This window comes from Petromyzon marinus, unplaced genomic scaffold (assembly GCF_048934315.1).
Source record: "Petromyzon marinus isolate PM22_M1 ecotype Great Lakes invasive population unplaced genomic scaffold, UKy_Petmar_22M1.pri1.0 PM_Scaffold_18, whole genome shotgun sequence".
Classification (NCBI taxonomy): Eukaryota; Metazoa; Chordata; class Hyperoartia; order Petromyzontiformes; family Petromyzontidae; genus Petromyzon; species Petromyzon marinus.
In genome coordinates, this window is record NW_027423146.1 from 1,685,433 (window position 1) to 1,713,052 (window position 27,620).

The 27,620-nt window shown below is 50.9% G+C and overlaps 1 long non-coding RNA gene across 1 annotated transcript; it reads left to right on the top strand.

The window, feature by feature from the left end:
* The first annotated feature begins 7,832 nt into the window (after positions 1 to 7,832).
* LOC142922813 (uncharacterized) lies at positions 7,833 to 23,674 on the top strand. The gene is made up of 3 exons (XR_012940357.1): positions 7,833 to 7,957; positions 9,002 to 9,396; positions 20,567 to 23,674. It is a non-coding gene; the product is annotated as an uncharacterized LOC142922813 (long non-coding RNA).
* Positions 23,675 to 27,620: the final 3,946 nt, after the last annotated feature.

Consider the following 27,620-nt stretch of genomic DNA (forward strand, 5'->3'; position numbering starts at 1 on the left):
ATCGCCTCGTCCTCCTCAACCCTCGTTCTCACCCCTCGCCTCCTCCTCACCCCTCGCCTCGTCCTCCTCACCCCTCGTTCTCCTCACCCCTCGCCTCGTACTCACCCCTCACTTCGTCCTCCTCACCCCTCACCTCGTCCTCGCCTCGTCCTCCTCACCCCTTGCCTCGTCATCTTTACCCCTCAGCTCATCCTCCTCACCCTCACCTCGTCCTCCTCAGCTCGTCCTCTTCACCCCTCGTCCTCCTCACCTCGTCCTCCTCACCCCTCAGCTCGTCTTCCTCACCTCGTCCTCACCCCTCACGTCGTCCGCTTGACCTTTCACCTCATCCACACCCCTCACCTCATCCTCACCCATCACCTCGTCTTCCTCACCCCTCACCTCATCCGCTTTACCCCTCAGCTCGTCCTCCTCACCCCTCGTCCTCCTCACCCCTCAGCTCGTCCTCCTCACCCCTCGACTCGTCCTTCTCACCCCTCATCCTCCTCACCCCTCGTCCTCCTCACCCCTCGTCCTCCTCACCCCTCGCCTCATCTTTCTCACCCATCGTCCTCCTCACCCCTCGTCTGCCTCACCTTTTACCTCGTCCTCCTCACCCCTCAGCTCGTCCTCTCACCTCAGCTCGTCCTCCTCACCCGTCGTCGTCCTCACCGCTCACCTCGTCCTTCTCACCCCTCACCTCTCCCTCGCCTCGTCCTCCTCACCCTTAGCTCGTCCTCACTCCTCGTCCTCTCCTCCCCTCGCTGTCCTCACCATTTGCCTCGTCCTCCTCACCCCACACCTCGTTCTTCTTACCCCTCATCTTGTCCTCCTCACCACTCGACTCGTCCTACTCACCCCTCACCTCACCCTCCTCACCCCTCGTCCTCCTCACCCCTCGTCCTCCTCACCCCTCGTCCTCCTCACCAATTGTCCTCCTCACACATTGTCCTCCTCACACATTGTCCTCCTCACACATTGTCCTCCTCACCGCTCGTTCTCCTCTCCCCTCGTTCTCCTCACCCCTCAGCTCGTCTTCCTCACCCCTCACCTCACCTCGTCCACCCCACCCCGCGCCTCGTCATCCTCACGCCTCGCCCACCTCACCCCTCACCTCGTCCTTCTCACCCACACCGCGTTCTTCTTACCCCTCACCTCTTCCTCCTCACCCCTCGACTCATCCTCCTCACCCCTCGTCCTCCTCACCCCTCGTCCTCCTCACCCCTCGCTCTCCTCACCCCTCGTCTTCCTCACCCCTCGCTCTCCTCAACCCTCGTCCTCACCTCGTTTTTCTTCTCACCCCCCGTCCTCACCCCTCGCTCGTCCACCGGAACCTGCTCCTCACCTCCTTATCCCTCGTCCTCCTCACCCCTCGTCCTCCTCACCCCTCGTCCTCCTCACCCCTCGTCCTCCTCACTTCTCGTCCTACTCACCCCTCACCCCTCGTCCTCCTCACCCCTCACGCCTCATCTTCCTAACCCATCGTCCTCCTCACCCCTCGTCCGCCTCACCTTTCACCTCGTCCTCCTCACCCCTCGACTCGTCCTCACCTCTCACCTCAGCTCATCCTCCTCACCCGTCGTCGTCCTCACCGCTCACCTCGTCCTCCTCACCCCTCACCTCTCCCTCGCCTCGTCCTCCTCACCCTTAGCTCGTCCTCCTCGTCCTCCCCTCCCCTCGCTGTCCTCACCATTTGCCTCGTCCTCCTCACCCCACACCTCGTTCTTCTTACCCCGCATCTTGTCCTCCTCACCACTCGACTCGTCCTACTCACCCCTCACCTCACCCTCCTCACCCCTCGTCCTCCTCACCCATTGTCCTCCTCACCCATTGTCCTCCTCACCGCTCGTTCTCCTCACCCCTCGTTCTCCTCACCCCTCAGCTCGTCTTCCTCACCCCTCACCTCGTCCACCGCACCCCGCGCCTCGGCATCCTCACGCCTCGCCCGCCTCACCCCTCACCTCGTCCTTCTCATCCACACCGCGTTCTTCTTACCCCTCACCTCGTCCTCCTCACCCCTCGCTGTCCTCACCCCTCGCTCTCTTCACCCCTCGCTCTCCTCAACCCTCGTCCTCACCCCCGCACCTCGTTTTTCTTCTCACCCCCCGTCCTCACCCCTCGCTCGTCCACCGCACCCTGCTCCTCACCTCCTCACCCCTCGTCCTCACCCCTCGTCCTCCTCACCCCTCGTCCTCCTCACCCCTCGCTCTCCTCACCCCTCGCTCTCCTCACGCCTCGCTCTCCTCAGCCCTCGCCTCGTCCTCCTCACCCCTCGTCCTCCTCACCCCTCGTCCTCCTCACCCCCACACCTCGTTCTTCTTACTTCTCACCCCCGTCCTCCTCACTTCTCATTCTCCTCACCCCTCGCTCGTCCACCGCACCCTGCTCCTCATCCTCCTCACCCCTCACCTCGTCCTCCTTACCCCTCACGTCGTCCGCTTGACCCCTCACCTCGTCCTCTTGACCCCTCACCTCGTTCTCACTCCTCACCTCGTCCACCTCACTTATCCTCAACCCTCACCTCGTTCTCACCCCTCACCTCGTCCTCCTCACCCCCACAGCCCGTTCTTCTTACTCCTGACCCCTCATCCTCCTCACCCCTCGTCCTCCTCACCTTTCGCCTCATCTTCCTCACCCATCGTCCTCCTCACCCCTCTTCCGCCTCACCTTTTACGTCGTCCTCCTCACCCCTCGACTCGTCCTCACCTCAGCTCGTCCTCCTCACCCGTCGTCGTCCTCACCGCTCACCTCGTCCTCGCCTCGTCCTCCTCACCCTTAGCTCGTCCTCACTCCTCGTCCTCCCCTCCCCTCGCTGTCCTCACCATTTGCCTCGTCCTCCTCACCCCACACCTCGTTCCCCTCATCTTGTCCTCCTCACCACTCGACTCGTCCTACTCACCCCTCACCTCACCTCACCCTCCTCACCCATTGTCCTCACCCATTGTCCTCCTCACCCATTGTCCTTCTCACCGCTCGTTCTCCTCACCCCTCGTTCTCCTCACCCCTCAGCTCGTCATTCTCACCCCTCACCTCACCTTGTCCACCACACCCCGCGCCTCGTCATCCTCACGCCTCGCCCACCTCACCCCTCACCTCGTCCTTCTCACCCACACCGCGTTCTTCTTACCCCTCACCTCTTCCTCCTCACCCCTCGCTCTCCTCACCCCTCGCTCTCCTCACCCCTCGTCCTCCTCACCCCTCGCTCTCCTCACCCCTCGCCTCGTCCTCCTCACCCCTCGTCCTCCTCACCCCCACACCTCGTTCTTCTTACTTCTCACCCCCCGTCCTCCTCACTTCTCGTCCTCCTCACCCCTCGCTCGTCAACCGCACCCTGCTCCTCATCCTCCTCACCCCTCACCTCGTCCTCCTTACCCCTCATGTCGTCCGCTTGACCCCTCACCTCGTCTTCTTGACCCCTCACCCCTTTCTCACCCCTCACCTCGTCCACCTCACTTGTCCTCAACCCTCACCTCGTTCTCACCCCTCACCTCGTCCTCACCCCCACGGCTCATTCTTCTTACTCCTCACCTCTCACTCTCCTCACCCCTCGTCCTCCTCACCCCTCGTCCTCCTCACCCCTCGTCCTCCTCACCCCTCGTCCTCCTCACCCCTCGTCCTCCTCACCTTTCACCTCATCCTCCTCACCCCTCGACTCGTCCTCACCCCTCACCTCATCTTTCTCACCCATCGTCCTCCTCACCCCTCGTCCACCTCACCTTTCACCTCGTCCTCCTCACCCCTCGACTCGTCCTCACCTCTCACCTCAGCTCGTCCTCACCCGTCGTCGTCCTCACCGCTCACCTCGTTCTCCTCACCCCTCACCTCGTTCTTCTTACCCCTCATCTTGTCCTCCTCACCACTCGACTCATCCTACTCACCCCTCACCTCACCTCACCCTCCTCACCCCTCGTCCTCACCCATTGTCCTCCTCACCGCTCATCCTCCTCACCCCTCAGCTCGTCTTCCTCACCCCTCACCTCGTCCACCGCACCCCGCGCCTCGTCATCCTCACGCCTCGCCCGCCTCACTCCTCGTCCTCCTCACCCCTCGCTGTCCTCACCCCTCGCTCTCCTCACCCCTCGCTCTCCTCACGCCTCGCTCTCCTTAGCCCTCACCTCGTCCTCCTCACCCCTCGTCCTCCTCACCCCCACACCTCGTTCTTCTTACTTCTCACCCCTCGTCCTCCTCACCCCTCGTCCTCCTCACCCCTCGTCCTCCTCACCCCTCGTCCTCCTCACCCCTCGTCCTCCTCACCCCTCGTTCTCCTCACCCCTCGTTCTCCTCACCCCTCGTACTCCTCACCCCTCGTCTTCCTCAATCCTCGTCCTCCTCACCCCTCGTCTTCGGCACCCCTCGTCCTCCTCACCCCTCGTCCTCCTCACCCCTCGTCCTCCTCACACCTCATCTCGTCCTCCTCACCCCTCATCTCGTCCTCCTCACCCCTCACCTCCTGACCTCGTTCTTCTTACCCTTCACCTCGTCCTCCTCACCCCTTGCCTCGTCCTCCTCACCCGCTCCTGACACGGCCAACACACACGCCCATGGCAACCTCACTTAGGGCACGGCACACCGACTTAGCATCACCCTCATTTATACCTCCACGTTTATCGGCCTCGTTCTATCGTGACGGCCAAGACGCTGGACGTTTGTGATAAAGAACTTCGTAGCTCATCGGATTCCTCCTCCAGTGTACAAATAAATATCACGGCTCTGATCTCTTTGCGGCGCCGCAGTGGCGTTTATCACTCGCCGCCTCCCCATGGCACGACTACGACGCCCTCTGTTGGACGCTGTGTGTCATCAACATTGTTGCCTGTGATTACACTCAACACAACGTTGTTGTGAGTGATTACACTCAACACAACGTTGTTGTTGTGATTACACTCAACACAACGTCGTTGTTAGTGATTACACTAAACACAACGTCGTTGTGAGTGATTACACTCAACACAATGTCGTTTTGAGTGATTACACTCAACACAACGTTGTTGTTTGTGATTACACTCAACACAACGTCGTTGCGTCTCATCAATATTTTTGTGTGTGATTACACACACAACAACGTTGTGTTTAATCACGCAACAATGTTGTGTGTAATCACTCACATATTGAGTGATTACACACTCGGCGTGTGTCTGTAGCAGTTGTACGTGTACCGCTTGTCGTAGATGTTCGCGGTTTGAATCCAGCGGCCGCCCTGTTTAATGCTACAGGCGTGTTCACCGCAAAGACACCATGTGCCGTCTGCTTCAGTGGACGTTGAAGATCCCAGCGTCATGGACCAGATTAACCGAATTAAATACAATTGCCCGCAAATTACCCAGTTGGAATATACTGTGCCTAGTAATCATTGCTGGGAAATGTGGTAGAACCCTCCTGAAAAGAGCCAGTAGGGCTATCCTGGCTAAAACTGACCACCCACCCCCTCGTGTGGCATGCTAGCCTTAATAGGTGCTCGCTAACAGCACTTATTTATCGAACAGACTGTTAAATGAAGGGACTGTGTCTTCATTTGAGTCCGTGACTGTGTAACCTGGTACATAAGGGTGCCGCGGTGGTGGGATGTTAACTCCTTGACCTGGTATGCAATTGGTCGTGAGTTCGATCCGGACCCTGACGCCTGTATATTTGGAGTTTGCATGTCTCTCTCTCTCCCGTGGTCGCGTGGATTGTTCTCCAGGTCTTCCAGTTTTTCCCTCCATATTTAGAAACATGCGTTCAGAGCAGGAGTCTCAAACTCAACTTACCTGGGGGCCGCTGGAGGTAGAGTCTGGGTGAGGCTGGGCCGCATCAAGTATTACAAAAAAAGTGCAAGTAATCCAATCTTCTCAATCTTTATTAATAACAGTTCAGAACATGAACGGTTCTTCAGAACATAGGCTTCTCTTACCTACTCCATGCTTCCAGAGACCTGGCAGCGCTTCCTCTTCTTACACAGCTGAGCCACATTTGGCTTGAGGGAGGAAGCAATTGAGACCCTCAGTATGGCTTGAAATGCTCATCAGTAAGTTTGGACCTGTACTTTGACTTATTAAAGTTCATGGTGCAAAAGAGCTTTTTCACACAGATATGTGCTCCCAAAAAGGAACATGGTCCGCTTGAACATCCTGGAAAGCTCAGGGAAGGTGGGGGTGATATATTTACATGTTTTTATCCCAATACCTGAGTATTTGGGATCTTATTTAGTATGCCCTTTCTATATATTCTGAGAGGTATTTGAAAACTTTATCATTGTTCATGCTTTTTTGAGCACTTCGTTTTTCTTATCATTATTTAATTCATCATTCGTGTTCTCTCTCAGGTGTTTATACCTTTCACATTCATAAATAAAGTGATCTAGATTTTCTTTTTGTTCACATCCTACATATCTTTCTGCTCTAACGAATCTCTCTGGATGCCATTGAGCTAACTCTGGTGTCCATGTTACTCCACCTGTCTTAATTCTTAACATCAAGTGCATTGTCTCATGTTTTATATCTTTTAATTTCTTGCTCTTTTTGATTAAATTGTTCTTGGTAAATTATTTTTTTTTGCGATTGCACATATCTGTCCTTTTTCCTTTTCTTTGTTTCTCTTGTAATAATAATCTATAACTTCTTTATAATATTCAGGTTCTAACCAACATTTGGCTTTTGTTCTTGCCACCCATCTCATGCTATTTGCTATCCATGTAATTATTTTCCCTTTCCTATTGCAACACTCTGTTGTCTTTATTAGGTGACTGATTACACTTGTTGAGTCCGCCCACTTCCTAAGTCCTCTGTACCTTGCACTGGGTGACAGGATATATTTTCCTTCCACTTGGTGTCACTCCGGAATCACGTTTCAACCAAGTGACTAACGTTGCTAATTCGCGTTGGCTAACTTGTCAACAAACACCGGAAGCTGTCACGAGCCTGAGCTATGGTAAAAAAATATAATAAATAAAAAATAAATACATAATTGATGCCAAATAGTGGGCCACAAAATATCGTTCCGCGGGCCACAATTGGCCTGCGGGCCGCGAGTTTGAGACCCCTGGTTTAGAGTATTTTACTGCTATAAATTTCCACAAGATGAGCCACTCCGTTAAAACTAACATTTGTGACCAGATCGCTTCTTAAAAAGAGCTATATGGCTCACTTACCTGGTAAAATAAAAAGTTACATTTCAAATAATCACCACGGTAATGTGTCACCCACACGACCTTGAACTTGAGGCATCGCGCATAACGCGGCATGCAGTGTGGGGTTAGCTGGGTGGTGCAGGGAGCTGCTACTACTTGCAGAGGGGGGCGGGGCAGGGGGGGACTGAGTCCTCTTGCATAATTGACTTGCGGTTTGACCGATGCATAGACGAAAAGATAGCACGTGAATGAATGAGTGTACGGCTGGACTGCAAATGAATGGACAATATTCTTCATCGCCATTTAAAAAAAACTTAACATTGTAATCCATCACCCTGTACATCTGCTGAACCAACGTATCCTACAGCAGCATATGAGTGTGTTTTCATACATTGCCTGAGTGTGTGTTTCTTGCGTATGATCGGTATGTGTTTTACGCATGATCCATATTTGATATCACGCAAGATATTTGCCTGTTTTTCTAATGATCTGCACGTTTTTCACGCATAATCTCTGGGTTTCACAAATGTTCTGTGTGGGTGGCCGGGACCACCCTCAGCTGCCTTTTTCTCCCGAGTTGCGATGTGTACACATCGTACCAGATACTAATTTAAGGCTGAACCGACCTCTCGAGATCCAGGACGTACTGGTGATGGTGGCTGTAAGCGGGAATCGAGCTCGGGTCGCCGGATTCATTGTAGCGCAGCGTGCTAAACCCACACGCTCACAGACAGGACTCCAGCTCATCCACCTCGCGCACCTTTGCCAGGAACTTCCAATTGTGGAGCGACGAGCAAATGAAGCGACCCGACCTCCCCTCGGGATACGATGGCTGGCAGGTGGTTGAAGCTATCCGGCAGGAAGCGAGTGCAGGTAACGCTCACCTGAGCGTTGCGAGGCGTGCCCCGCAGGTGGTATCACGTGGGACGATGGATGTGCGACCACGCTATGGCCCTTTCACGATTCCGCTGCTGTATGGGGACCGCCACAACCTAGCGGATCGTTGCGGTGTATTTGACCATACTTCACCACGCTGGTTGGTTGCAGGTGTGGGGAGCGGCACAGTGCAAGGGTTCATGTTGCTGGACTGCCCCTTTTCTGATCATGTGACCCTTGCCAGATTAATTCTGCAAATGCGCAATCGCCGAGCCATGCGACAGCACCCCCGGTTTGCCACGTGTAGCTCTTGTAGACGATGACAACAAACACGCACCCTGCTCTACGGAGCCTGACAGCAGTCATGATGGTGGTGGTTTGCGTGGTACCTTACCATCAGACAAAAAACTAAACAATTTTGTATTTTACCCGGTAAAGCTCACTGAGCTACATAGATGTTTCTCTGAAGCGACCTGGCTATCACAAATGATAACTCAACGAAGTGGCTTATCACGCGGAAATGTATTCTAGCCTCGATATTACAGCTGAATACAAATCCTCTGAGGGTACCCACGAGCCCGGGCAGCAAGGGGGCAGTTGGCAGATGGTAAGGGGCCAAGGAGCAAGGGGGAGGATGGAGAAGGGCAGTGGGGAGTGGAGCAGTGGTGTGGCACGTTCGAGTGATGCAAATATTAACTGATTTGTATTGAATACAACTAGAACAATTTACACCGGTGCGTTGATCGATATGATGTTGGTTATAATGTTAACAATAATTATGTTGAGATTAGGATATGCAGGAGATAGTGAATATAATGATAATGTCTCTACACATGGTGATGGTAGAGATCTATTAATCTGGTGATGATGTAATGATGATGGCTTGGCAAGTTGAAGATGGTGATGATAGTGCTCCTGCTGGTGGTGGTAATTCAGATGATGATTATGATGCTGCGACTTGCTGTAGCTGCTTATAATAATAATGATGCTGCATTTGCTGCTGACGATGATGATCCCCCCCACCCTCGTCCACCTCCGCAGGTTTAGAGGATCGCCGCATGGTGGTGCAAGCACTGAGCCTGCTGAAGCGCGGGAGTGCGGAGAGGCGACCCCGCGAGATGGAATCAGGAGGGACAGGGTCCTCCTGGGGGGATATCGTGAGCGGCGCAGGGGGTCCTAGCGGGGTCGAGAGGGGAGGAGACACAGCGGATGGACACCTCATTGTTCCCCCCGACGGGGACCCTAATGGGGCCCCAGTGGGCGGGGACTCGGGTGGGAGATAACGGCCGAGGTTCGCGTGGCGAGAACAAACGCGCGACCCCGTGTGCGCGTGAGCGTGCGGGGCCACGAGGGCACGTACACGGGACCCAACCTCGGCGGGTTCGAGGAGGAGGAGGCCCTCCTGGAGCTTGGACTGCACGAGGCTTGAGACGGAGGTAGGTGGCTGAGGGGTTGGGTGAGCGACAGGTTGGGTGAGTGAAGGAGGCATTGATTGATTGCGTGGGTAGAGGGTGAGTGGGTAATGTTGAGTGAGCGGGTGTATGTGGTTGAGTTAGTTGGTAGGTGGCCGAGTGGGCGAATGTGGGAGGTTGAGGGTGTGAATGAATGGTTGGATGAGAGAGTGGGTTGGTGAGTAGGTGGGTGAGTGTGGGAGGTCGAGTGGGTGAGTGAGGGGGGTCGAGTGGGTGAGTGAGACGGATGGTGAGTGGGTGGGGGAGTTTGAGTGGGTGAGTGGATGCATGGGTGATTTGGTAAGTGCATTGTTAATTGTGTAAATGGCTCGGTGAGTCAGTGAGTGCGTGCATGGGTGGGTAAGTGAGAGGATGAGTGGGTTGGGGAGTGCGTGAGTGGGTTGGGGAGTGCATAAGTGGGTGGGGGAGTGAGTGGGGGAGCGAGTGGGTGGGTTAGTGATTTAATCAATCATCGTGTGATTGAATGGCTGAACGGAGGGGTAGGTGAATGAGTGTTTGTGGTTTAGTGAGTGTGTGTGTGGATGAGTTGGTGGGTGAGTGGATGATTGTGGGAGGTTGAGGGGGTGAGTGGATGTGTAATTTAATGGTTGTATGGGTGGGTGAGCGTGGGAAGTTAAGTGGCTGTGTGAATGAGTGAAGGGGTGGGTGAGTTGAGTGGGTAGGTTGTTGGATAATTGGGGTGAGTGAGTGGGTGAATTATTGGGTGGCTGAGTGGGTGTGCGGGTGAGTTAGGGGGTGGGTCAGTATGGGTGGATGGGTGATGGAGTCGGTGATTGAGTTTGTAAATTGAGTGGGTGATTGAGTAGTAGGGTGAGAGTGGGAGGTTGGGTGGGTGGAGGTGAGGGGTTGCGTGAGTGAGGGGTTGGGTGAGTTGGTGGGTGGGTGAATGAGTGGATTGATCAGTTAGTGTGTGGTTGAGTGGGTGGTTGTCTGAGTGGGTGAGAAGATGGGTCGTTGAGTGAGTGGATGGGTTATAGATTGAGTGGGTGGTTGTGTGATTGATTGGCTGAGCAAAGGGGTGAATTAGTGGATTTGTGTGGTTGAGTTACTGGTTAGGTGGGTGAGTGCATGAGTGTGGGAGGTTGAGAGTTCGTTGGTGAGTGTTTGAGTTAGATATTGAGTTGGTGGTTATGTGATTGAGTAGGTGAGTGGAGGATTGGGTGAGTGAATAGATGTTTATGTTTGAGTTAGTGGGTGGGTGATTGGATGAGTGGGTGGGTGATTGGATGAGTGGGAGGGTAATTGGATGAGTGGGAGATTTAAATGGTGAGTGAATGGGTGATTGAATGCTTGGATGGGGGGTGAGTGATTGAATTGGTGGGTACGAGATTGAGTGGGTGGCTGGGTGAGTGGGTGAGATGATGGGTGGGTTAGTGAGGTGATGATGGGTGGGTTAGTTGATGTGTGAGTGGGTGGGTTAGAGATTCAGTGGGAGGGAGGGTGGGTGAGTGGTTACGTGGCTCGTGGGTGAGTAGCTCAGTGGCTGGTTGAATTGGTGAGTTAATTTGTGCGTGATTGATTTGGTGAATGGGTGAGTGAGTGGATGGATGAGGGAATGGATGAGTGAGACGGTGAGTGATTGAGTTAGTGGGTACGAGATTGGATGACCGTGGAAGGTTGGGTTGGTGAGTGAGTGGATGGATGTGAGAGGTTCAGTGGGTGAGTTATTGCGGTTAAGTATGGAGGGGGTGGGTAAGTGAAGGGGTGGTTCAGTGAGTGGGTGAGTGAGTGGATGGTTGGTGAGTGAGTGGGGTGAGTGAATGCGTGGGTGAGCAAGTGAATGAGTTGGTGAGTGGTTGTGTGAGTAGTGGGTGAGTGGGTGGTGAGTGAGTGGATATTTGTGGGTGATTTAGTCGGTGGGTGATTTGGTGAGTATGGGAGCTTGAAGCAGTGAATGGTTAGGTGAGTGAGGGGTGGGTGGGTGAGTGAGTAGATGAATTAATTAGTTAGTGGGAGCACTCGTGGGTGGGTGAGTGAGTGGGTGAGAAATTGAGTCAGTTGGTGGGTGGGTGGTTCCGTGGGTAGTGCGTCTTGGGTAAGTAGGTCAGTGGCTCGGTGAGTTCCTGAATTAATGGGTGGGTTAGTGAGTTGATGGGTGAGTGAGTGGGAAAGCGCATTGGTAAGTGTGAGGGTGAGTGGGTGGGTGGTTGCATGAGTGTGGTTTAGATATTTTAGTGGGTGGCTTTTTGAGTGGATGAGTTCGAGTGGGTCAGTGGTTGCGTTAGTGGGTGGTTGAGCTAGTGGGTTAGAAATTGAATGGGTGGCAGAGTGAGTGAGTCCTGGGTGAGTTAATGAGTTGGTGGGTCGGTCAGTGGGTGAGTGTCTGGATGGGTGATTGAGTAAGTCGGTGAGTGAGGAGTTGGGTGAGTGATGGGTTGGGTATGTGTGTTTTTGGTTCGCGAGTTTGTGGGTGAGTGGGTCAGTTCTTGGTTGGGTGAGTGAGTTCGTTGGTGAGTGTTTGAGTTAGTATGTTGGTGGGTGAGTGTGTAGTTTAGTGAGTGAGTGATTTAGAGATTAAGTGGGTCATAGGGTGAGTGGGTGGGTGAGCAAGTGGGTAACTAAGTGAGTGAGTGGTTGGGTGGGTCGGTGAGTTGTTGACTGAATGGGGTCAGAAAGTAGGTGAGTCAGTGAATGGGTGAGTGACTGCTGGGTGGGTAAGTTAATGTGGGAGGTTGAGTGGGTAAGTTAGCTTGTGAGTGAGTGGGTGAGTCAAAGAGTGGGGCGCTACGGTGGTGAAATGTTCACTACCTCGCCTAGTATACATGAGGTTGTGGATTCGATTGCGATCCTGCCGCCTGTATATTTGGAGTTTGCATGTTCTCCGCCTGGTCGTGTGGATTTTGCTCCGGGTCCTTTCCGCTGCATTTAGAATCAACATGCCTTTTGAGGATTTGGCTGCAATAAATGTATGTGATAAGCCACTTCGTTTATCTATCATTTGTAGCCAGGCCGATTCTGAAAAGGGTCTATATAGCTCAATGGGCCTTACCTGGTGAAATAAAAAGTAGTATATTTTAGGGGGTGGGTGGCTGGTTGGGTCGGTAGGTCGGTTAGAGGTTGAGTGGGCGGCAGGGTGAGTGGGTGGCAGGGTGAGTGGGTGAGTAGGTAAGTAGCTGGGTGAGCGGGTGGACTGGTGAGTGTGCGAGTTAGAGATTGAGTGGGTGGATGGGTGGGTGTGTAAGTGGATGCGTCGGTAAGTGGTTGAGTTGGTGGCAAGGTGCGGGTTTTTGAGTGGGTGGGTGTTTGAGTGGGTAGGTGGCTGAATGGGTGGGTGAGTGGGTGACTGAGTCAAGAAAGTGGAGCGCCATGGTGGTGAGATATTAACTACCTCGCCTTTTGTACAGGAGGTTGTGGGTTCGATCTCGATTATGACGCCTGTATATTTGGAGTGTGCATGTTCTCCTTGTGGTTGCATGGAATTTTCTGCGAGTCCTCCGGGTTTTCTCTCCATATTTAGAAACATGCATTTCGAGGTTTTGGCTGTTCTCGAACTCACCCACTCAACTACTAAAGCCACCCACCAACCCACTCACAAACCCGCTCACCCTACCATGCACTCAATTTTTAATCAACGCACTCACGCACACACCCACTCACTCAACCACTCATCCACGCACCCACCTACACACGCACTCACTAACTTATTTGAGCAGTCATTTGTGGCCGCGTCGCTTATGAAAAAATCTATATAGCTCCGTGGGCCTTTCCTGGTAAAATTAAAATAGTTTAACATGTAGGCTTTCGCGACCAATATTATTCATAATAAAGGTTTTTGGGTTAGATCGCGTTTATTTATAAATGTGTCGTAACCCTCCACCACCCGACACGGCCAATCAGCAAAAAAAGTGTCACGTTGACAAAAGACAAATAGTGAATTATTTGTCTTTTGTCAACGTGACACTTTTTTTTGCTGATTGGCCGTGTCGGGTGGTGGAGGGTTACGACACATTTATAAATAAACGCGATCTAACCCAAAAACCTTTATTATGAAAATTAAAATAGTTAAATTTTAGTTTACAGTTGGGTGAGTGGGCGGTGAGTGCGTCGGTCGGTGAGTGAATGGGTGGTTAAGTAAGTAGGTGAGGGGCTGGGTGAGTTGTTGGGAGATTGAGTGGGTCACAGTGTGAGTGGGTGGGTTGGAGCGTGAGTTGGTCACTGAGTGAGTGGGTGGGTGAGGTGAGTGGGTGGGTAGGTTGGGTGGTTGGGTGGGTGGGTAGGTTGGGTGGTTGGGTGGGTGGGTGAGTGCGTTAGTGAGTGCATGTGTAGGTGGGTGCGTGGATGAGTGGTTGAGTGAGTGAGTGGGTGTGTGCGTGAGTGCGTTGATTAGAAATTGAGTGCATGGCAGGGTGAGCGGGTTTGTGAGTGGGTTGGTGGGTGTCTTTAGTAGTTGAGTGGGTGAGTTCGAGAATTGTACGCCACTGTGGCGAGATGTTAGCTACGTCGCCTGGTATTTTGGAGTTCGTAGGTTCCATCCCAACCCTGATGCTTGCATATTTGGGGTTTGCATGTGCTCTATGGTCACGTGGATTTCGACTCCACATTTAGAAACATTCATTTATCGGATTTGGCTGCTATACATTACTATGTGATAGGCCACTTAGTGAAGCTCTCATTTGTGGCCAGGTTACTTTGGAAAAATATTTTATATAGCTCTGTGGGTCTTACCTGGTAACTTAAAAAATAGTTGAATTTAGTCAGTTTGGATTAGCGAGTAGGTGGAATGTTGAGTGCGTGGGTTAGAGATTGATTTTGTGGCAGGGTGAGTGGCTGGGTGAGTTTGTGATTGGTTGGGTGGGTGAGTGTGTGAGTTAGACATTGAGTTGGTGGATGGGTGGGTGTGTGAGGGAGTGAATAGGTGACCTGGTGGGTGAGTGGATTGTTGAGTGAGTGGGTTGTTGAGTTAGGGAGTGGGTGGGCTGGTAAGTGGGTTGGTGAATTAGTTTGTGGGTGTATGGGTGAGTCAGTCGGTTAGAGATTGATTTGGTTAGTGTGTTGAGGAGTTCCCGACGACGACTCGGAGACGGCTTGAAGGTAAGGGCTTTCGCCAAAGGTTTATTAAGTATATTATAATAACACAAAGGGTGTGACAACTTCCCAGGGGTTAGGGGTCCTACACTAAGTCCTAGTCCAGCCCGGCTACCTCCGGTCTCTTTCCCTTGAGTCGGATGGGGGAACTTGCCAACCCCACCGACCGGGAAGAGCAGCACCTCCTACGGCTACCACCGGCTTCACTCCTGACTCTTCGTCGATCCCTCTCTACCCCTGGTTCCCTCTCCACCCTTCTCACTCTACCCGTTCCCACAGTGACCCCGCTTTCGTCACGGGGTCCCCCTTAAATACTAGAGGAGACATGACGTCATCGAGCCGCCCAGCACGCATGACGCCACGTTCCGTGACGTCATCGCACTAGACGGCACACATGACGTCACGTCCCAATTTTACTCTACAAGTGGTTTGTGTGTGGGTGGGTGGGTGTTTGAGTGGGTGGTTGAGTTAAAGATTGGAATGTCAAGGTGGCAAAATTTTAAGAACCTCGCCTGGATATTTAGAGTTTGCACGTTCTCCCCCGTGGTTGCATGGAATTTTCTCTGGGTACTCCAGGTTGCCCCTCCACATTTAGAAACATGCATTTATAGACTTTGACTGCTATAACGTTCTATGTGAAAAGCCATTCCATTGAGCAATCATTTGTACTCTGCTTGTTTCTGAAAAAGATGTATATAGCATGGGCCTTACCTAGTAAAGTAAAAAAAAGCTACATTTTTATTTGGTGTGTAGATGGGCGGTTTTGTGGGTGGGTGCGTGGATGAGTGAGTGCGACGTTCGATGGGTAGTAGGTGAGAGGCTTGGTGAGTGAGTGTGGATTAGAGATTGAGTGCGTGGCTTGGCGAGTGCCTGGCTGGGTGAGTGAGTGTGTGCAAGGCTCGGTGGTTGAATTAATGGATGGTTGAGTTAGTGGGTCGGTGTTTGAGTGTGTGGTTTCGTGGGTGGGAGAGTCAGAGAATGGAGTGTCATGGTGGCAAGATGTTAACTACCTCGCCGGGTATACAGGATGTTGTGGGTTCGATTCCACATTTAGAAACATGCATTTAGAGGAGTTGGCTGCTATAAATGTATACGTGATAAGCCACTCTGTTGAGCTATCATTTGTGGCGAAGTTGCTTCTGAAAATCATCCATATATCTCAGTGGGCCTTGCCTGGTAAAACAAACAATTTATATTTAGGCTGTGTTGGCGAGTGGTCGGGTTGGTGAATTAGTGGGTGAGTTAGTGGGTGGGTTAATAATTGGATGGGTGAGTTCATGAGTGGGTGGGTGAGGGTGGGTCAGTGGGTGTGTTAGTGGGTACGGGTTTGAGAGGGTGGCTGGGTGAAAAGGTGGGTGGGTGAGGGATTGGGTGGGTGGGTGGTTTGGTGCGTGGGTGAGTGAGCAGGTGGGTGGGTGAGTGAGCAGGTGGGTGGGTGAGTGAATGGATGTTTGTGTTTGAGTTAGTGGGTGGGTAATTGGATGAGTGGGAGGTTGAAAAGGTGAGTGGATGGGTGATTTAATGCTTGGGTGGGTGAGTGGTTACGTGGGTAGTGGGTCGTGGCTGGCTGAGTTGGTGTGTGAGTGTGTCGGTGAGTGAGTTGGTGAATGGGAGGGTGGGTGAGTGATTAGAGTTAATGGGTAGAAGATTGAGTGAATAAGAAGATGGGTGAGTTGGAGAGTGTTTGGGTTAGAGATTGAGTTGGTGGTTATGTGATTGAGTAGGTGAGTGGAGGGATGGGTGAGTGAATGGGTGTTTGCGTTAGTGGGTGGGTGATTGGATGACTGTGCGAGGTTGAAGGGATGAGTCGATGGGTGATTAAATGGTTGGATGAGAGGGTGGGTTGGTTAGTGGGTGGGTGAATGTGGGAGGTTCAGTGGGTGAGTTATTGGGTGAGTGTGTGGATGAGTGAAGGGTTCGGTGAGTGAGGGGGTGGGTGAGTGAATGTATGGATGGGTGAGTGAGTGGGGTGAGTGAATAGTTGGTTTAGTGAGTGGGTAGGTGGTGAGTGGGGGAGGTTGAGTCGGTGAGTTTATGCGCGAGTTTATGCGCGAGTGGTTGCTGAGTGGGTTGGCGGGTAGGCGAATGGGTTGGCTGGTAGGTGAGTGGGTTGGCTGGTAGGCGAATGGATTGGCTGGTAGGTGAGTGGGTTGGCTGGTAGGTGAGTGGGTTGGCGGGTAGGTGAGTGGGTTGGCGGGTAGGTGAGTGGGTTGGCTGGTAGGTGAGTGGGTTGGCGGGTAGGTGAGTGGGTTTGCGGGTAGTTGAGTGGGTTGGCGGGTAGGTGAGTGGGTTGGCGAATAGGTGAGTGGGTTGGTGGGTGGGTGAGTGAGTGGGTGGCAGTGGGTGTAGTGGAGTTGTAGCCTCAGTAGTGGGTGAGTGACTGGGTGAGTATGTGGGTGGATGAGTTCGTGGCAGGAGAGTTAGTGGATGCGATAGTGAGTTAGTGCATGAGTGGGTGAGGGGATGGGTGAGTTAGTGGTTGGATGATACGGTGAGTTTGTGAGTGCTTGGGTAGGTATTTGAGTGAGTGGATTGTTGAGTGAGTGGATGGGATGTTGAGTGAGTGGGTGGTTGGGTTGGTTCGTGACTTTGTGGGTGGGTGAGAAGGTGAGTTCGTGGGTGAGAGAGTGAACGAATGCCTGTTAATACGTGGGTGGATGAGTAGGTGGGTGTGGGGGTTGGTGAGTGAGTGGGTGGGTTAGAGATTGAGTGGGTGGTTGTGTGACGGAGTGGGTGGTTGTGTGATTGAGTGGGTGAGTGGACGGGTGAGTGTGTGGATATTTGTGGTTGATTAAGTCGGTGGCTGATGCGAGCAGTGTGGGAGCTTGAAGGGAGTGAGTGGTTAGGTGAGTGAGGGGTGGGTGAATGAGTTAGTAGGAGCGCTAGTGGGTGGGTGAGTGATTAAGTGAGTGAGTTGTGTGGCTGAGTGAGTGACTGGATGGGTGGATGACTGGGTGAGTGAGTGGGAGAGTGATTGAGTAAGTGAGTCAAGCGGGTGGGTGGCTGGGTGAGAAATTGAGTCAGTTGGTGGGAGAATGGGTGAGTAGTTACGTGTGTAGTGCGTCGTGGGTGAGTAGGTCAGTGCCTGGGTGAGTTTTTGAATAATGGGTGGGTTCGTGAGTTGATGGGTTGGGTCAGTGATGTGGTGCGTGGGTGATTGAGTGGATGGATGAGTGAGTGAGTGGGTGAGTGCATTGGTAAGTGTGAGGGTGCTTGAGTTAGTGGGTGGGTGATTGGATGAGTGTGCAATGTTGAAGGGGTGAGTGGGGATGAGTAATTGAATGGCTGGATGAGAGGGTGGGTTGGTGAGTGGGTGGGTGAATGTGGGGGGTTGAGTGGGTGAGTGTGTGGATGAGTGAGGGTTTGGGTGAGTGAGGGGTTTGGTGAGTGAAGGGGTCGGTCAGTTCGTGGGTTAGTGAATGGATGGAATGGGTGGGTGAGTGAATGGGTGGTTGACCGAGTGAGTGAGTGGATGGGTGGATGAGTGAGTGGGTGGGCAAGCGGGTGAGTTGTTGCATGGGTAATGGGTGAGTGGGTGGTGAGTAGGTGTATGTGGTTGACTTAGTGGGAGGGTGGGTGAGTGGATGAGTGTGGGAGGTTGAGGGTGTGAGTGAATGGGTGAGTCAGTGGCTGAATGAGAGGATGGATGGATTGGAGAATGAGTGTGTGAGTGTGGTATGTTGAGTGGATGAGTTAATGTGTCGGTGTGTAGCTGAATGAGTGGGTGGGTGAGTGAGTGGGTGGCTTATTGAGTTAGTGGAGTGAGTGAGTGAGTGGGGGTGAATAGGTGGGTGGCTGAGTGGATGGTTGGTTGAAGTGAATGAGTGTTTGGGTTGGTTAGGGAGTTTGTGGGTGGGTCAGTTGGTGAGTTATTGGGTGGGTGGGTTGGTGATTGAGTCTGTGGGTGAGTGAGTGGGAGGGTGAGTGAGTGGGTGGGTGAGTGAGTCTGTGCATAAGTGTGTGGGTGGGTGAGTGGGTGGGTGGGTGAGTGAGCTCGTGGGTACAAGATTGAGTGGGTTGCTTGATGAGTGCGTCAGGATGGGTGAGTTTGTGGGTGGGCGGGCAGGTTAGAGATTGAGTAAGTGGGTAAGCTAGTGGGTGGGTTAGAGATCGAGTGGGTGAGCGGAGGGGTGAGTGAATGAGTGAGTGATTTGTGGGTGTGGTTGGATGACAGGATGGGTTTTTGATTGGGCGGGTGCAATGGCAGAGCCAGGATTTTCAGGTAGGGGGGAAACCCCTCCAGCAATGAAAAATCATAGGAGTTGTTAGTAAGTAAGAACTTGTCCCTTGCTTTTTATTCAACGCGTGTCCAGCGATGGCGCAGCCATCGATCGAGGGTCGGATTCGAACGTGTTGTGTGATCGGCATCGCGCTCACTAAAGGTGAATGCCTTGAGGGAAGTTGTGTACTATACGCAACTTCGCACAATTCTGTGAGTCACTTATAACTGCTTTGCCGTTACTTATTGCCAATTATGGACTCAGACTATTATCCTATCATCTCATAGAGTTCCTGGCACGTAATAATATGCTACACAGTGGCAGTAGGGGTCGCAAAATGCCGATTTATTACTAATAAACCCCAATGATCCGATCGAAATTAGGGATTTTGGTCGGATCATTGGGGGGCCCACGTGCCATTACACCCCCCCCCCCACTGGCGGAGTGGATGGGTGGGTGAGTGTGGGAGGTTGAGTCGGTGAGTTTATGCGTGAGTGTGGCTGAATGAGTGGGTGGGTATGTGAGTAAGTAGTTGGGTGGGTTAGTGGGTGGGTGAATTGGTTGGTGGGTGTGTGAGTGGGTTTGTGGATGGGTTAGTGGGTTGGCGGGAAGGGGAGTGGGTTGGCGGGTGGGTGGGTGAGGGGGTTGGGTTAGTGGGTTGGCAGGGAGTGGGTTTGGGGGGTAGGTGAGTGGGTTGGGGGGTAGGTGAGTGGGTTGGCGGGTAGGTGAGTGGGTTGGCGGGTAGGTGAGTGGGTTGGCGGTTAGGTGAGTGGGTTGGCGGGTGGGTCAGGAGTGACTAGGTGGGTGGGGGAGTAGTGGAGTTGTAGCCTGGGTAATGGGTGAGTGGGTGGGTTGTTCACTGGGTGACTACGTGCGTGGGTTCGTTAGTGACAGGCGACTTAGTGGATGCGATAGTGAAGATGCGATAGTGAGTCAGAGTGGATGGGTTGTTGATTGAGTGGGGTGAATGAGTGAGTGGGTGAGTTAGTGAGTGGATTGGTGAGTGGGTGAGTGCACGAGTGAGTGGATGGGTTAGAGATTGAGTGAGTGGTTGAGTGGATTGGTGATTCAGTGGGTGAGTTAGTGGGTGTTTGAGTTAATTTGTGTGTTAGTCTGTGGGTGATGGAGTCGGTGACTGGGTGAGTCTGTGCTGGTGGCTCGGTGGATGGTTGAGTTCATGGATGGGTTTTTGAGTGAGTGGATGGGTTGTTGAGTGAGTTGATGGGTGAGTGAGTGGGTGAAACGGTGCGTGGGTAGGTTAGTGAGTGAGTGGATGGGTGGGTGATTGATTGGGTGAGTGTGTTGGCAAGTGAGAGGGTGAGTGAGTGGGTGGTTAATCGGTTGGTGGGTGCGTGAAGGAGTGATTGGGATGAGTGAGTTAGTGAGTGGATACGTCAGTGAGTGAATGGGTGGGTGAGTGGGTGAGAGGTTGCGTTGGTAGTAGGTGAGTGGGTGGTGAGTGGGTTGGTTCTTGAGTGAGTAGGTGGTTTGTTAAGTGAATGAGTGGGTGGTTGGGTTGGTTATTGAGTTTGTGGGTGAGTTGGTGGGTGGGTGAGTTAGTGGTTGAGTTAGTGAATGAATGCCTGTGTTAATAAGTGGGTGAGTGGGTGTGGGGTTGGTGGATGAGTGGGTTGGTGAATGAGTTAGTGAGTGGATGGGTGGGTGAGTGAGTGGGTGATTGAGTGGATGGGTGGATGACTGGGTAAATTATTGGGTAAGTTACGAGGGTGAGTAAGTGAGTTACAGGGTGAGTGGGTCGGCGGGTGATTGGGTGGGTGGGTGAGTGGGTGTGATCATCCCCATGCTCTCCATGGAGCTCTCTGTAGTGAGGGGCAGCTCACAGGGACAGCTGTTGCAGGGATTCACAACAGCTGCTTCTCCTCCTCCAGTTCTGAACCAGCTGACCAGGGTTGCCAGACGAGGCCAAGCAGCTCCTCGAGTTCTTCCACAGCTTCCTTCATGCCTGCTGTGCCACGTGCAGCTTCTGCATGAGGCTACTGTGCCACGTGCGGCTTGTGCATTAGGCTGCTGCGCCGCGTGTGAGGCTGCTGCGTGAGGCTGCTGTGTCGCGTGGGTCGACGTGACATCACCGTCAGTCTAGGGGGATCTTTGTATGAGTGATGGGGCAGTCGTAGAGAAAGTGGAGAAGTTTCCGTACTTATGCAGTCAGCAGAGGTCTCACGCCGAATCAGCTGAGTAGCATTATTTGTTCGTCGTGTGAACCAAAATTGAGGTGAATAATTTTGAGTAAAAAAAAATGATGACATTACACTGGCTATGAATATGACTATATAAAAGGTTAGGATCTTGTGTCGGATGCATATTTGCTGGACTTTATACAGTGGCTTGGGCCAAGAAACTGGCATTCAGAGGCAAACTTGTCATGGTGGGGATTTGTTTCCAGAAACACACTCAGCCACCTTTGTCTCTCCAGTGGTGATGTTTACGAACCACACCTGATACTAATTTAAGGTTAAGTCGACTTAGGGAGGCATAGGGTCGATTAGAATATGATTCATCACTGATTTTGGCCACAACCGGGAATTATATCTCGTAAGACTGCGATCAAGAATACTTGAAATAGTGTCGGGGCCAGAGGACATCCCCATCACACCCCACAGTAAACATGAGGAAATGGCTCTGACACCCGGCCATGCAGCGTTACGTGGGCCTGCCCACCATCATGGTCTTTAATGGTCGTGAACAGAGTCAGGGACCCTAAATAACACGAAGAATAATCCAAGACCATAGCCTCTTAATGGTAATGCAGGCCTCCAGCAGGTGAAGAGAGCTTCCTGATGCGTTTGTGCGTTTTTCACCGTTGCGGTGCCCCGCCGTGGCATTTTGGTGATGCTTTTGTTTTCCATTTGTGGAGGCAATTGCTCGTGCCATGGCCAGGTTGGATCCGGTGTACGGTGGCCCCCCACTGCTTGCGGTGGTGGGGGGGCCAGCGAGCTTCTTGATGGTTTGATCCACGATGAGGCACTTGGGGATGTTTGAGTTCGCCCAATTGTTTATCCACTCATTCGTACCGGTTGTGTGGACAGAATCCGGAGGGATTTAAGAAAAATCCACATTGATTAAAATGGCCACGATAAATCGAACCGGCGACTTATATATTGTGTACCAACCATTACATCATGGCAACATCCTGTGATGTCACGTTTATAAGGGTGGGGGGAAATAACAACCAGGGTACTAGGTGTTAGTGTGTTTGAGGACGCAAGTTTCAAATACAATTATTTGTTATCTTGTCCTCTTCCCCCCAACTGGGGTTAAAACAATCAACAATTGAGGAAACGGTTGGTGGGGACGTGTGCAGAGATCGCCAGTAATCCCAGGTGGACTCCCGCTCGCTGCACAAACGCCTCCTGTGGAATCCATCCAGCAGTTTGTCGACGGAAACGATGATGGTAGGCGACCATGGTTTTTGGAGATCGTAGCCGGGGCCGGAGCGGCAACAGTGATGAAGGAAGGGGGGGGAGCGAGTGGCGGGGGCAGAATGGAAGGGGAGATGAGCGGTATCATTGGTGACGCGCGAACGCGCCCCAAACCGTTTGCGATCAGTCATGTCCATGGGAGGGACAGTGCTCGCGTCCACTTCCATGAAGGTGTCCTGCAGACACCTGAGAGTGGGCGCACAAATGCACAAGAGAGAAGCCAATGTAACAATCCAGTTTGTCAACCAGGTATCTAGGCCCAGCCTGGATGCCCACGGCAGCCTCAGTGGGCGACGCCTGCCCCAAGTGGGCCACGCAGGCCCCTTAAACTGTGCCGCTTGGCCCACTTTCCTATGGGAGCTGCTCGCTTTGATGTTGGCCGACCTTGGAAACGGTCGTGATGTCACGGAGTCAATGCAAAAGAGAGGCAATCGTCAAGTTAGTGCTGATTAAGGTGAAGTTTATGGCAATAAATGTAAAAAAAACAGATTCCAGCTGGGTATATGTGTAAGTCATCTCAACCACGTTAATAATAATTGAAAAATAAATATTGTCGCTTTCATCTGGCTGTGGGCAAAAGGGAGGGTGGGAAGTGGTCGGAGTAATGAAAGGATTTGTGGCCATAGAGCCACAAGGCCCTCAATGTTTGAAGAATAATTGTTGCTCGTTATTGCAACGAAGCATAAAAGCGTATTGCGGAAAGTGTCGCGCATGTGTCTGTAGCGCGGTGCCCCCACATGTTCTCATTCACCTCAGCGACCATATCACAGTTCATGGTATTTGAGTGGTTCGTTTTTTTCTATTGCATAATCTTTCTGGTATCCATGAATGAACAAGACGAACCTATGAACGCATATTTGTGCCTTTAGGAATAATAATGGTTTGAGTGTCTTTCCATATGAACAGCGTTGCATAATAATCAATCGTCCTACTGTTAACAACGTGACAAGAATCTGCATTAAGGGTCGCATATGATCAATGACCGAATGCCGTGTTGTGTAACAATTTAAATACGAATTACATATTATAAGGTTAAGGTTTTGATAGAATAGTTTGCATGTTTTAATCTCTCTCAACAACAACAACATTGCGTTACGCGTCGGGAATTAACCACAGGTGCCGTTATCGAAGTGAAACAACGCAATCGTGATGTGTACCATGTTAATGCTGTGTTGAAATTCCGAAGTTGAGAGTTCTCATATTATCCAAAAATGTAAGTTTAGCTAAAAAATAAAATTGATTAAAACAGAAGAGTTGTGTGTGATTCTTTCCGTGATTCTGCATAGAATTGTTCTGCGAATGAGATCTGAATCTTGGGGACCTATCATAAGCACACTAATCACTAATCCAGCACATAATCAATAAGCATTAAATCGAAGATAATTGTATCCTTATTGAAAATACGGAATTAAATAACAAGTCGAGTCGACTCTCTCTCATTCACGCTCACAATACCTGCACAGCTGCATACGATTAATTGCGTTGTTCCAATTAATAACCAACCTTCGTCACCGAGGCTGGGCCTAATTATCATAACGAACTGCATCATCATAACCACGCCCACTCGCATAAATTAATACGATTATCTCTCGAATTAGCATAGTTTATGCACATAATTACACCAATTCGAATAAATTATTTAAATTTCAAATTTAATCAAATTTTCATCAAATTTTCATAACCTACATATACAACAACCTTCGAGCACCCATATCTCACAGAGCGGGCCCTAACCTATAACAGCTGGCAGTTCACCAGCATTGCTTCAAGTGAGCTGGAGCGTGCTGATGAATATAAAAACCGGACCAGAGCTTGGTTTATGTACAACCAATACTGCTGAAATGATGCACTCCCAGAAGGAAAGCCGTGTTGCTAATGGGATGTTTACAAATACTTGTATTTTTTAAGTGGAAAGACAGATATGTGAAGGAGGGGAATCATAGTTTGCGTGTTAATTTTGTTACTCATATCCACGATGTAAGCCAATTATTATATTGAAACTTCGCAGAGCTTTCATGAGTAAGAAAGTTGTACCAACAATAATTATTATCGGTTCTATTGCGATCGAGGGCTGCACGTTTCAACGGGCACACGTGTCATGCTGCGATGGTGACGGTGCTCCCGGTTTTTTAAGACCGGGAGGAAGTGAGGGCTTCACCTTTCTGGCAAATTGCCCGATGATGCTGGATGTAATTACCAGCGAAACGTCGTACTCAAAAATTGTAAATGTTGTGGATTCACTCTTCAACACACCGGTGGGCTGAAGGAGTGAACTATTTCTCTTTTGTCAATGTGACACATTTTTTACTGATTGGCCGTGTCGGGTAGTGGAGGGTTACGACACATTTATGAATAATGCGATCTAACCCAAAAACGTTTATTATGAATAATATTGGTCGTGAAAGCCTACGGCCTTTCTGGCCGTGATTTTTATTTCAGCAGCATTGGTTCAACACGAGCAAACGTCAGAATGGTTTTCAGCTCTGCAAAGCTCATGATGACTTTTTGTGAAGTATTCCACAGTTTTGCATAGAACTAGGACCTGTAACTAACAGAGAGCATCCTTGCCTGCAAATATCTGGCAGTTCACCAGCGGCGGTTTGAGACACTGAATGCTCAAACGAACGCAAATGTGGTAATTATTATTTTGTGTTATCTCCATATATATAAAAGTTGTGAATATGTGTGTCTGTTCAAAATGTTTAGCGTACTTCCCGACATGCAACAAACTTGAAATTTGCCATGTGGGTACTTTCCAAACTGTACACCATGCAAAAGTTATGAAAATACACTTTTTTGTGTGTGGGGGGGGAGCTCAATAATGCATTTATTTTTTGTACGGCAAGTGAGCTGTGACGTCAAATCTGTCACGTGACCCGCACATGTGGAAGCGTAACGCATTGTCGTGTAGTGGTTAGCGCGCTGCGCTGCGAATCCGGCGACCCGAGTTCGATTCCCGCTCACGGCCACTACCAGTGACGATTAGTTTAACTGGTCCTGGGCCTCCCCTACGTCGATTCAGCCTCAAAACGAGTAACTGCTGTGGTGTGTAAACATCGCCACTGGGGAGACAAAGGCGGCCGGTCGTTGTGGATCCAAGTCCCAGGAGAAGCTGGGTAGTACAGCTAGTGTATTCATACTCTTTGGTTCTATTTTCAATTATTTCAATGGTATCAGGTACTGGGACCTTGGTGAACAAAGAGACCACATCGAAGCTGACAAGGATATTGTCAGGGGACAGTACAACGTCTTTGACCATAGAGACCAATTGGGCTGAGTTAAGTACTGCTGAGGCGGTCTTGCCAGTGAAAGGCAGCAAGGTATCTGACAGAAAACGGGCTAGTCTATAGTCAAAAGATGCCAACATGGACTAGACCCCGACACACCTACACTGGTTAGGCACTGCCTCAACAATACCTACTTTACTTGGAATGGCTCCTTCTACAAACAAAATGAGGGTACCCCCATGGGATCCCCCTTATCACCAGTGATAGCCAATATTTTCATGGAGAAATTTGAATCAGACACCATCCAGACTTCCACCCTCAGACCTTCCCTGTGGAAGAGATATGTGGATGACACTTTCGTCATTTGGCCACATGGCCTCCCAGCGCTGAACCTTTTCCTACACCACATCAATTCCAGACATCCCACCATCAAATTCACCATGGAAGTGGAGAAAGATGGCAAGCTACCATTCTTAGATGTTCTGTTTGAGAGGAGACCTGATGGCTCATTGGGGCATTCTGTCTACAGGAAACCCACCCACACAGATTCCTACTTGAAACCTGATTCCCACCACCACCCAGCCCAAAATAATTCTCGCATCAAAACTTTATACCATAGGGCTCATTGCATTTCGGACCAACACCACCTGACCAGTGAATTAAACATGTACACCTGGCCCTCAAAAGGAATGGTTACTCTGACCGTACCATCCGCCAAGCTGTCTCTCCCTCCATACAGAAACAACCACTTGATACTCCGGTCAAAACCATCACACTTCCATATATAGCAGGCGTTACTAAAAAGATTTCCAAAATTCTAAACAAACAAGATCCAGGTCCGGTTCAATACAGTACACAAAATTCGTGATCTGATCCCATCCGTGAAGGATGTCATTCCTGATTTACAGTACCCCGGGTTTACAAATTGAGTTGTACCTGCGGTGATTGCTATATCGGTGAGACAAAGCGACATGTCTCTGACCGAATTCGCGAGCACAAATCAGATTTGAAACACGGCAAAACGAATTCTTCTGCCGTAGCTGATCACTGTTACAACGCTGTGGGGGATCACGATATAATTTTCTCCGATACCAAGGTTCTTTGCAAACCCACGGGCTTTTATCAGAGATTTGTTCATGAAGCAATTCAGATCTACAAACACAGACACAATTTCAACCGAGAGGATGGTTTCAAATTGAGCAACCATTGGAAAGATGTTCTAAATCGAACTAAACATTAAACTAATTTCAATGGTACAGTATATTTTTCAAGTAGTGGTACCCCAAACTTTCGCAGCTCTTATAAATTCCCTTTTCACACCATCAATAGGTAAACTCCCCCTCCCCCCTTTCCCCCCCCCCACGCCAAACGGCAAGTCCACCGGCACGTACACCACCTCTTTCCTAAAATCCGCCAATCAAATGCTAATTTTTATGCTATTTTTTTTGTCAGAACACCTTGTTTGCTCGCACACAGTTTAAAGGTCCGCTGTCTGAGCGTGGTTGTGTTTCGCTAAATTCTCCTGTTTGATGAGTACTAGGTGCCTCGGTGAATGTATATGCTCTAACTTTAACATAGATATTTCTGTGACCAGTTACAAGCTAATCACTCAGATATTTCAATGCTAACTTCTATGCTAATTCATTTGTCAAGGGGTACCTCTGCGGATGTGTATACGTTAACTTAGCTATTTCAATTAGCCATTTCAATGCTAAATTATATGCTAATTCCATTGTCAAGGCGCTTGGTGTTTTTCTTCTCACACAGCTTAAAGGTCGTGATCTAAGCGTGGCTTCTTCCACTCCAGCGCTGTCCTCCAGACAGTATCGTCCCTTCACCTGATGAAGGCCGCTTGTGTTGTGGCCGAAACGTCGTGATTTTTTGTTATTTTATTTTCACCTACGTGACTTTACCCAATAGAACCAAAGAGTATGGATCCTAGCAGTCACGAACGCTTTAAATCTAGAATAGCTAGTGTATTATATGCGCGAATACTAAAGCTGGAACGATTCGATTACCAAGTCGATTATAACCGATTCCTTGTGTATGGTCAATTACTCAGACCCCTTTAAAAATGACAGCCATCCCCACATCTTACTTCCTGTGACGCGGCTGATGTGATCAAGTCCCTCCCATCAGGTGGGACAACCACAGCAAGAAAAAACTGCTGAAGTAGGCGAGAGATCTGCCGTGGCACGAGGTTATATAGGAATCGACAGTAGGGGGGAGAGAGGGGGGGGGGAAAGGAGGCGGGGCAGAAAGTGGACCCCGTAGCA